Source organism: Gossypium hirsutum, chromosome A10 (assembly GCF_007990345.1).
Source record: "Gossypium hirsutum isolate 1008001.06 chromosome A10, Gossypium_hirsutum_v2.1, whole genome shotgun sequence".
NCBI lineage: Eukaryota > Viridiplantae > Streptophyta > Magnoliopsida > Malvales > Malvaceae > Gossypium > Gossypium hirsutum.
This window is the reverse complement of record NC_053433.1, coordinates 7084219-7096816: the sequence shown is the minus strand read 5'-3', so window position 1 is coordinate 7096816 and position 12598 is coordinate 7084219.

Here is a 12598-nt window from a genome sequence, read left to right as displayed (position 1 = left end):
TTCTATTCAACTCTTACGAGCTTTTGTTCAACCTTTATGGGTTTCTGTTAGCTCTCATGAGCTTCTGTTTAGCCTTCGGCCTTTTGAAAATGATATACTCTTATTCGTATGCCGTTCTCCGATTTGGTAAGATTTGGTAAGTGACTTATGAAATTAGAATTGGAAAACTTATTGATGTTTTTTTGGTATTGATCTGAAATAAGTGAATTCATCACTTGAAGTTGTGATTGGCAGGGAGTTTATATTGAATGATTTTATTTAATTGATGTGTTGTAGTAGGTTCGGTAAGATTTATGTTTAACCCATTAAACTTACTAAGCTTTATTAAACTTGTGTTATTTAATGTCTTTGAAGATTATCGCGAGGTCGGGAGATCGGATCAGCACATCAAGTCACATTATCTAACTTATTCTAGTAGCTTTTGAAACGTACATTATGGTTTATATGGCATGTATAGGGTTGGAATGGCTTTGAGTAAAGTTGGTTTGTGTAAATATTATAGATTACATTTTGTTTATATTTCCAATCAATTTATATAAATATGTGTAGTGTTAGCATGCTTGATATATGTTTGATGTGATTAATTGATGGATAGTTTATAGGCATAGTGGTGAATGAGATAGTGTAGTATAGTTGGTTTAAGTATGCAAATATGTGTTATGATTAATATAGTAAATTTTATATGTTGTGATATATGAGATAATTTGACATGTTTAGAGCTTAATTTGATTGTATTGATGGTCTTGTTATATCCTATAAGTATGAAATTTGAAGTGTTTAGGTTGAAATCAAACATGGGTGAGAAATGTGGCCTTAAAATCACCTATTTCCGTCCACACAGACAAAGACACAGGCATGTGTCTCAGCCGTGTGTGACACAAGGCCTAGCACATGGGCATGTAGTCTAGCTGTGTGTCCCCTGCATCTTTAAAATTGAGAAACAAAATGCCCAGGTATTTTCACATGACCTAGCACACGGGTGTGTAACTTGGCCGTGTGACCCCTGCACCTTAATTTTTACAAGTCAGTATGCTCACACGGCCTAGCACACGGGCATATGGCTTGGCCATGTCACCCAAGTCAGGGAGTTACACGGGCATGGACAAGGGCTGGGACACGGCCGTGTGCCTCTATTTTGAATGCCCACACAGCCTGAGACACGGGCGTGTCTCTTAACCGTGTGAGCCACAATAGCGTATGTCCCCTGCACCTAAGAAAAATTTTGAAGTTTTTCGAAAAATTCTTTGAGTTTCCGATTTAGTCCTGATTTATTTCTAATGCGTATTTTAGACCTCGAGGGCTTATACAAGGGAAAATATGAGTGATTTATGATTAGTTTATGATATTTATGTTAAATTATATAAAATGTTCGTATTTGATTTGAAAAGTCCAGTAATGTTCCGTAACCTTGTTTCGACAATGGGTAAGGGTTAGGAGTGTTACAAGGATTGAAGGATAGGCATGACTCTCTTCAGTCTACTAACAATTAATGTCTTGTTAAAGAAATGATCAAAACGACCCCCATTCAAAACCTCACGTACTATGTTGCACACAGAGGAGCTAATAGAATCCCATTACAACTAAAAAACTGAGTTCCTGATGCTTTTAGAAATGGCATATTAAATTAAGCAATTTTAATCTTCTCATTAGAAACTTCTATAAACAACACACCAGTCTCTTAGACCTTTAAGCCTAGGAAGACCTCTTTTTGAGACAATACCTAGAACTACCCATAGCTGTAACAGTTTGTTTTCAGTGCAATTGGAATAGTGGTTTCGTGACCACAAATCCGAGTCCATAAGAAAAATTATTTTAAAATATTTTATGGTCTAAATTATGATAAAAATATCGTATGAAAATTTCATTAGGAAAATTTTACCGATTACATGTTTAATTGATAAAAGAACCAAATTGCATAAAATGCAAAAGTTGAATTATAGCAGCTAAAAGGATCAAATAGCTATGGAATTCAAAATTGGAGGTCCTTATATGGCAAATAGACCATTAAGAGGAGTTAGTAGATAAGTTTGATGATTCATTTATGGAATTTTAAGAAAAGAAAATGATTAAATTGGAAAGTTGAAATAATAAAAGATGATAAATTAACTAAATAATAAAATATCATATTCTTCATCTTTCCCAAATTTTTTTATGGAAACCCTAGCTAAGAGAAGAGAACTCAAGCAAGCTTATTTGTCTTAATTGGGTAAGCATTCTTGTCCTGTTTTTTTTATGATTTTTATGTTTCCGAGATCGTAATAGTTTAATCTAGCTATCTCGGGGATTAATTTGTAAAGTTATCAAAGTACTAACATTTTTTCATGGATGAATATGCATGAATTATGAAATTTATGGTAGAAAATGGAACTTTGTTGATAGATAAACAATTTTCGTAAAGTGAATTTTGATGAAATTATGATTTAGGGACTAAATTGTAAGGATGTAAAATTCATGGAAAAATTCTAAATTTTATGAATTACATGGGCTGCAAATGTTATATGTAAAAATCGGCTAGGCTTGGAATAAGGATTAAATTGCATGAATTTCATTTTCCGAGCCTAGGGACGAAATCAGAATTAATTAAAAGTATAGGGGCAAAATGATAATTTTGCCTAAGATATGAATTGGATTGTATTGAATATAAATTGTATTTAATTGATGTTAAATTTATTCGTATAATTCCGGATAACTAAAATACTAAGATAGATCGAGGAAAAGAAAAAGTGTCAGATTAGTAGGATTTTGCATACACGAACAATTGTCAAGGTAAGTTCATGTAACTAAATTGTGAATATTTATATGTTTGAATTGAATGTTGAATATGTGAATTGTATAAATGTTATATATATGTATGTATGAAATTGATCACATATTCGACAATGTTCGATAAATATTAAGTTCCGTTTGAGCAAATGAAATTCAATGGATACAGGGTTCCCCAATTGGTTCTGGTCCTGCATATGTAACACCCCAAACTCAGCCTAGACGTTATGGCCGAATCTGCGATGTCACATTGAAGTGAGTTTTAGAAAGCATCATTCTGCTCAAATAAAAGTTCGTACAATATTAAAACCCTTGTAGTGATCTTTTAAAAATAATTCCAAGTATCATGTTTGTTTATAAAAACTCAAATTGTTTAGACAAATGTTAAGCATATTGAATTGTTATTAGTTTTTGAAAACGTTCTTTCTTGCGGAAGCTAGAGAAACATGTTTGTGTATTCGTGGTGTTTTGAAAATATATATCCTTTTGAAAACTCGTGTCCTAAAGCTAGCAAATCTAATCAAACAATTGGAAATCCCAAAATTTAAAAATAAAACTTTAAGAGGCCTTATTACATAACCAAAAACCCAAATTAATTAGTCTTAATGGATAAAACTGAGACAGTAATCACAATCAGTTGTGTGGCCCTCATCGAGTCCCTCGCAGCACCGACCCATCTAAGGATTACCTGCACAGGAAAGCAGAGGGGTGAGTTTATAAAAACTCGGTGTGTAATCCTTTTTGTAACGACCCAAATTTCTATAATTTCAACTTTTATGGAATTGTAGCGTAGGGGGATATCTTAATATAAATTTTTGCATGAATTTGCATAATATTAGTCTGCTTGTGTGGTTCTGTGCTCTAGGGTGTGTTTGGGAGGTCCTAAGTTCAAGCTTTAACTTGGGCTGAATTTTGGTTTTATTTGAGTAAAACCTGACTTTAGGTCAGTGGGCTTATAAGGAATTTATGGTAAAAACCTAACAGAATGGGCCTGCTGGTCTAGTGGTTAAGATGTGTGTTGGTGTGTTGGAGGTCTGGAGTTCGATTCCCTGCAGTAGCGATAGGATTATTTTTACTGCAAGTTTCAGTTAAGTGTTGGGTTTTATTAAAAATTCTAAGTTGAGGGTTTTAGGAAAAATTAAGGGTTTTCTTATTTCTTTCTTTTTGGAAAATTATTTTCTTTGTTGTTCTTCCTCTTCCAAACCCTAGCTGCCGAAATTCTTTTCTTCTTTTTTCTTTCTTCTCTATTTTTCTTCTCCTTCGTTTTCTTCTTTTTTGATAAGCTTAGGCGTATTGCTAGCGGTTCTATTGATTCGATAAGTATCGCTTTATCAAGTTGCGTGATTTTCTTTGGAGATTGTTTAAAGGGGTTTCTATTTGCAATTTAGAGGATATTCAAGGTTCTGTCAGTCATTAATCGGTGTTTTAAATAGTGAGAAATCACTGTAATCATTGAAGGTAAATAGATCTCTCTTTCGGGATTTAGCAGTCCTTAAGGGATTTGATTTAAGTGATTGATATTGGATTCGATATTGTTGATTTTAGGCTTTGGAGTGCTCGTGGTTGGATTAGCAGCGAAAATGAACCAGATGTGTACTCCGATCATGTAGAAAACGAGTTTTGGTGAAAGTCAAAAAGTGGCCTGGCGATGCCACTCGGGCGTGTAGTCTGCCCGTGTGGTAGCCTGCGTCGCGAGACATGGGCATGTGTTTGACGAGCCAGAACGTGCGCGTGCCGCACGGGCGCGACGGACACGGGCATGTGATGGCTTGTAGGCCGCGTGCGAGGCACGGGCTCAAGCAAATGGCCTGTGTGACCCACACGGGTGAACCACACAAGCGTGCGAGAATCTGGGCCATGCGGTGTGACCCACATGGGCAAGGCCAACTTGGGTCGTGTGACCCACATGGGCAAGGCCAACTTTAGGCCGTGTGACCCACACGGGTGTGTGGGCCCACACGAGCAGGGTACACGGGTGTGTGAGCCCAATTTGTTTGAAATGTTCTGTAAGGTTGCACGGGTCGCCTAAGTTGACTGTAACCTGGCTATAGGGTCGATAAGCATCACTTAGACCCTATACTCTGGTTTATTACTGGATTGTATGCAAAAGCATGTAAAATTTAAGCATGTGTATCTGTCTGATTTGGTATATTGTTCTGATTTGACGATGGTATGATTTGATGCCTGCATAAGAGCATGCCATATTATTTATGCTACATTGCATTGGGTTGGGATTGTTGTAGTGAATGAAGTATTTGAAGGGCTTCACAACCCTATTATCTGGCAACTAAGCTGCATACTTATGATATATGCTGCAATGCGGTACCTTATGATGTGTAGGGTTGGATGGGTCGATTATATCCCCATATATGGTGTGCGGGGATGGGTGGGTCGATTTTATCCCCATATGATGTGATGGGTTGGACAGAGATGCTGTGCAGGGTTGGTGCCCATGATATTTCTGATATCTGATCTATTATGCATATGATATATGTATGGCTAAGGCCTAAATCTCTGTATTCTGTTATCTGTTTGTATGCATGCTATGTGGGGATGTACACACTGAGTTTGCGAAAACTCACCCCTTTGTTATTTTGTGTGTCAGGTAATCCTCAGCAGTAGATGGACCGATGACGGAGGGTTCGATGGTGACCACTGGTAGACATTTACGGATTTTTGAGTAATACTTCATTTTGTCTGTTTTATTTAATGATATGTTTTGGTATTAATATGTGTTTGGTCATGAACTATTCTTGGGTTTATTTTGGAACTTTAAATTGTTAAATTATTTGATTTATGACTTAATGATGTTTTTGCTTCCGCTTTAATGAAATGCTTCACTTAAATGATGTTTTAGCTTCCGCGTTAATGAAATGTTTCACTTAATATCTGGATTAGAGATTTCACGACTTTAAGTAAAGATAACAAATTGAACGATTTTTTACTTGCTAAGGTTTTTTAAAAAGCACTCACATGTGACATTGCCAGATTCCGCCATAGCGTTTAGGCCGAGTTTGGGGGTATTATATTTAGTGGTATCACAGCCAGATTCAAAACTCGGCTGTAAATTTTGGGTTCCAAAATTGGTTATAGAGAAACATTTTTGGATATTTTCGAATACTTTGATTAAGTATGTGGTACATCGAGCCTCCAGCACTGATCCTGTAAGTTCTCTGAAACTCTGTTACGTATTGTCTGAAAGCAAGTTTATACTGAAATTTTGTCTATATTTGTCAGAAAACACTGTATATGTATTACGAAACTACTGTAGGCAGTACTTTACTAAAACACTCTAGGTAATGTAAACTGAAACTGTAGTAAACTACGACTTGCGATAATAGACTCTGAATACTCTGATAAACTTTACTGCATAAAATATCTATTAACAAATATCGAAACTGTAAATTGATTTGCATAAAATATTTAATACAGATTAATTCAAAATTACAATGAGCACACGTGGCACTTGTGGACGGGGTACTAGAGGCCGAAGTAGAGGCTGAAGAGGGATTCAAGCTGAGTCATTTACATCTGATACGATCCCTAATCTAGACACTAGCGAGATGCCGATGTCACCTATAACTGAGACTGGTGCTGAGTCTCAGGACCGTGCAGCTGGGGATGACGCATAGTCCCAAGCCATACTGCGAATTTTGGAAAGGGTTGCTGGGGCTAATGTTGGGCCTGGAGGTCGTAGGTCAGTTACGGAACGACTCCGTTCAAACAAGGTTGAGATATTTAAGGGCATCGCTGGAGTTGCTCCGAGTACTAGATGGAGGCCATGAAGTGTATCATGGACGATTTGGACTTCTCTGATGAGTAGAAGCTCAAGGGAACTGTGTCATTGCTACGGGATGAGGTGTATCAATGGTGGCTGACTGTTAAGGAGGGTACTCAGCTCGATCGATTGACTTGGGATCTGTTTAAAACCACTTATCAGAGTAAGTACGTGGCAACCAGCTAAAATGACGCTAGGCGATGCGTATTCCTGAATCTTACTCAGGGAGATCGTTCAGTGGCCGAGTATAATGTCGAATTTCTGAGACTGAGCCATTATGCGCGAGGCATGTGGCAACTGAGTATGAGCGCTGTGTTCGTTTAGAGGATGGCCTTAGGTATAACTTGAGGGTCCTGATAGCTCCATAGAGGGAGCGTGAGTTTGCCGTGTTGGTTGAGAAGGCCAAGATTACGGAGGAGGTTAAACGCCTTGAGCGCCAGAACCGTGACAGAGGGAAGACTAAGAGGGATGTAGAGTCTTCGAATGCTGGGGTAAGGCCTAGGAAAAAGGAAAGATCTGATGGGCCCGTGAGACTTGGGCCTACTGTTGCACTTGCTGGGGTGGCAATTTGTCAGCTTTGTAATAAACACCATCCGGGCGAGTGTTGGAGGTCTATTGGAGCTTGTCTTAGATGTGGGTCTTCTGAGCATCGTGTTAAGGACTGTCCATTGGGGACTAATCAGATGCAAGCTCCAGCTACTGAGACTGCACAACCGCCGAGAAGAGTTCAGCAGCCACCTAGGGGCCGACGTCAGGCTAGGGGTGGTAACGGTATGGGCCGAGAATAGAGAGCATCGGTCAGAGGCACTGGGCCGACTGAGGCGAGGTAGCCTGCATGTAATGACCCAAATTTTAAGGTCATTGGAAAAATTGAAATTTTTAGGTCATTATTTTTGCAAAATGAATTCATAAATATTTCTAATAAATATTTACGAAGCTAGTAGTGTAGTTGATTAGACTTTGATTAAGTGAATTAGCTTGAATCAAGGCTAATCTAGTGAAAGGACTAGATTGAATAAACTGTGAAAGTTTAATTATAAACTGTAGGAAAGCCAATGGACTAAATTAGCAATTAGGCCATAAGGTGACAAATGTTTGGTAAAAATAAATAAAATGTGTAAAAATATAAATGGTACATATGTAATAAACATGTGTATTTACTTATTTTATAAGAAAATAATAATAATGATTAAAGTATATTATAATAATATAATATAATAAAGTAATTAAATAAAACAAATAAAATAAAAGAAAGAATGAAAACGAAACAGAGCAGGGAAAGAAAGAAAGAAAAAGAAAAGGAAATTTAGGGTTTTAGAGTTCCAAACTTATTGGTAAGTCAATTTGATCTCTTTTCTTGTAATTTTGATGTCTATGGAATCCTAGGAAAGAATACTACTTGAGTTATGTCGAAATTTAGAAAGTTATTAAATTTTTAGATGTTGATTAAGTTGAATAAATAGAAGAATTAAGTGTTAATTTGATGGAAATTCAAGTTAGAAGTGGGAGAATGATTAAATTGTGAAAGAAAATATGTCTTGCAATAATAGGGATTGAATTGAGAAGATGTTATAATTAGTGTTTTATACCGTAAATTTAAGAGTTGGAATAGTTTAAAATGATAATTGGATGAAAATATAGGATTTGTTTTGAAGAAAAAGAATGGTTATGGTGGAAGGAGTAAATTGGAATTTAAGTAAAAGATACATGAAAATACAAGAGTGTGTTATTAAATAATATATATTGATAATTTTAAATGTTAAATTTTATGCAACCAACGTAGCACCGAAAACATCATCGACAAAGGGAAATGAGAAAGTGAACGAGGATATCGAGTAAACTCGAGAAATTCAGTTTGTATTTCTATAAACTATGCTTATGTTTTAATACAATGTAAATGATATTTTTAATAATTAGAATGTATATGACATGATGGAAACTGTTACTGTTTCTGTATCAAAATAATATAATTTGAATACCCTATTAACAGTGTTAGGCTAGTCGGATATAATTGGCATGCCATAGGGTTGGAAGTGTTTAGGGATATTCCGACTGTGTGTCGATGAGACACTATATGTGTCGACTACTGTGACTATTCCGGATTTGTTCTGAAGAGGTACTCTGTGCCTGACTATGACTGTTACTGCTACTGTTACTGTTACCCTACAGTGTATTCCGATTTCAGCTGATGAAACACTGTACATTATCCCCGGTGTGTGGGTTGGATCCGTGTATCTGTCCAGGTCCGAGTTATGTTAATAGGGGCAATTGAAAATAGTAAAGACAAAGACTGACTGCTATTGATTATGTGACTGTGACTGTTATACAAGTATTGAAAGATATTGAATGATATGAAAAGTATAAAAAGAATTGTTTAAATACATTTAAGAGCTATAAGTTAAAGGTAAGTGATGAACCTAACAAGATTATGAAATAATAAATTATGTTACAGTGTATATGTATAGCTTATTATTGTATTAAGTATTAGTTTATAGAAATACCACTGAGTGTATACTCAGTGTACAGTATGTTTCCGTGCGCAGGTCTAGGTACGAAAGAAAGTTAAGGACTCAACATCCAAGCCAATCCCAGACTCAAAGTGGTGAATACTTTTCTTTGGTAAAATTGCATGTACCTAGGTTGTTAAGGTGTTATTTTGTATATGATAGTGTATAAACATGAAAGTTGTTGAAGCACGGTATGAAATATGTATATTTTGGAAGTTAAACTTACATGAGTTTGACTAGTATGAAAATGTTGTATAATTTTTATATGAATTGTGGTACATAATTCTTAAGAGGTATTGAAGTGAATGAATGAATATTTGCTAACTTTGAATGGCATAATAAATGATATTTGATTTAAGAACTATTAGTAAATGTTTGGGCATGAAATAGATATGTTTAGCATGTCAAAATAGCTTAAAAATGGTTAAAAATAATGTTTTCACACGGCCAAGTCGCACGGGCGTATGCCCAGGCCGTATGACTAAGTCAGAATCTGCCCATGGCCTGGCCCCACGGCCATGTTCCAGGTCACACGGGCATGTCTCAGGGCACACGGGCGTGTGCCCCTATCTCCAAGGAAAAGTTTCTAAAGTTGCTAGTTTAGTCCCGAATCACTTCTAAAACATATATTGGGCCCCGTAGGCCCATATTAAGGACTTTATGATGAAATTTGATGAATATTGATCTGGAATGTAAAGTGTATGACTGGGTTTTGTATAAATGTTAGTGTATAAGTCTGGTAATATCTCGTAGCCCTATTCCGGTGACGGTGAGGGGTTAGGGGGTGTTACACTGCACTTGTCTATACTGCACTTCGTCGTGAGGATGGAGATGCTCCGGACGTCATCACGGGTATGTTTTTAATCCTTAATGTACTTTATGTTGCACTGATAGACATAGGCTCTACACATTCCTACGTTGCATGTTCTGTGTCTGAGACTTTGGGAATACCGTATGAGAGCACTTCTAGTGAAATTTCAGTGGTGAGTCCGTTGGGGCAGTCTATTAGGGTTAGTAAACTGTTCAGAGACGTTCCGTTGGAAGTCCTAGGGGCGATATTTCTAGCTGATCTGATAGAACTTCCGTTTGGGGAGTTCGACTTAATTCTGGGTATGGATTGGTTGGTGAAGCATCGTGTAAGTCTGGATTATGCTGAAAAGGGAGTTGATCTGAGGACCAAGGAGGATAACGAGATAAGAGAGTTGTTCTGAGTACAAGGAGGATAAAGAGATAGTTGTGATTGGTGAATGACAGAATTATTTGTCTAATGTGATATCTGTGTTAGTGGCAAAGAAGCTGGTGAGGAAAGGATGTAAGGCATTTTTTGCCTACATTAGTGTCTCTGATTCTGTGTCATTATCGGTTAAGGACATCTATGCGGTGAAAGACTTTCCAGATGTTTTTCCAGAGGAATTACTAGGATTGCCTCCAAGCCGTGAGGTAGAATTTGGGATTGAGTTGATTCCTGGTAGAGCTCCGGTGTCTATCGCCCCTTATTTAATGGCACCGAGGAGTTGGTAGAACTGAAGGCTCAAATTCAAGAGCTTTTGGATCATGAGTTTATTCGTCCCAGTGTGTCTCCGTGGGGAGCACCTGTTCTGTTCGTAAAGAAGAAGGATGGTACAATAAGGATGTGTATCGACTACTGCCAATCGAACAAGTTGATGATTAGGAATAAGTACCCACTTCCGAGGATAGAAAACTTATTCGATCAGTTCAGAGGGGCTTCAGTGTTTTCTAAAATCAATCTGCGGTCAGGTTATATCAGTTGAGGGTTAAGGAGGCCGATGTGCATAAGACGGCATTTAAGACTCGTTATGGTCATTACGAGTTTCTAGTAATGCCGTTTGGGTTGACTAATGCACCAGCGGCATTTATGAACTTGATGAACCGTGTGTTTCAACCCTACTTGGATCGATTTGTGGTGGTGTTCATCGATGACATTTTGGTGTATTCTAAATCTGAGGTCGAGCACGACGAGCATTTAAGAGTGGTTCTGCAGATCCTTCGTGAGCAACAGTTGTATGCGAAGTTCATCAAGTCTGAGTTCTGGCTTCGAGAAGTGACATTTCTGGGTCATGTGGTTTTTGCTGAGTGGATTCAAGTCGATCCTCGTAAGATTGAGACTGTGTTGGATTGGAAACATCCAAAGAGTGTGTTAGAAATTTGCAGTTTTCTGGGACTGGCAGGATATTATCGACGTTTCGTAGAGGGGTTCTCGTTGATCACAGCGCCGTTGACTAAATTTTTACGTAAAGGAGTTCCTTTTGTTTGGACTGACGCACAGCAGGAGAGCTTCCAGAATCTCAAAATAGTTTTGACTCAGGCTCTAATTCTGATTCATCCTAAACTCGGTAAGGACTTCGTGGTTTACAGTGATGCGTCACATGTGGGTTTGGGTTGCGTTTTAATGCAAGGCGGTAAGATAGTTGCTTATACGTCTCGTTAGGTCAAGACTCACAAGGCTAACTATCCAACGCATGATTTGGAGTTGGCTGCAGTCGTCTTTGCATTAAAGATTTGGAGGCATTATCTGTATGGAGAGAAATGTACCATCTACACTGATCACAAGAGCCTCAAGTATCTCCTCACTTAGAAGGAGTTAAATCTTAGGCAGCGGTGATGGGTCGAGCTGCTTAAGGACTATGACTGCAGTATAGAGTATCACCCTGGTGAGGCCAATGTGGTGGTAGATGCGTTAAGCCGTAGGGCTAAAACTGATCTGAGAGCAATGTTCGCTCGATTGAGCCTTTTTGACGATGGGATTCTCCTAACTGAGTTGTAGATTAGGCCGACGTGGCTGGTTCAAATTAAGGATAAGCAATTAGGAGATGAGTCTCCTCAGTTGCGATTTCGTCAAGTTGAGACTGAGACTACTACTAACTTTGGGATTAATAGTGACGGGTTACTATATTTCTGAGGTAGGATCTGTGTACCTAATGATAAGGATTTGCGACTGTCGATTCTGAGGGAAGCACATAGTAGTCTTTACGCTATGAATCCTAGTGAAAACAAGATGTATCGAGATCTCTGAGAGTTGTATTGGTGGCCAGGGTTAAAACGTGAGGTTACCGACTTTGTTGCTCGCTGTATGACTTGTCAGTAGGTTAAGGTTGAGCATCAGTTACCTTCGGGTTTGCTACAACCGATTAGGATACCGATATGGAAATGGGAGCGAGTAACGATGGACTTCGTTAGTGAGTTGCCCCTAACACCCACTAGGAAGAATTCTATTTAGGTCATCGTGGATTTTTGACCAAGACTGCACATTTCATCCCTATTAGGACAGACTTCTCTTTACAGAAGTTGGCCAAGCTGTACATTTCTGAAATAGTGAGGCTGCATGGGGTACCGGACTCGATCATTTCCGATAGGAATTCTCGTTTTACGTTTCGATTTTGGCAGAAACTTCATGAGGCTTTAGGTTCTCGTCTTGACTTCAGTACTGCATTTCATCCTCAGACAGATGGTCAGTCGGAGAGGGTGATTCAGGTATTGGAGGATATGTTAAAAGAGTGTGTTATGGATTTCTGAGGTAGTTGGAAGGAGT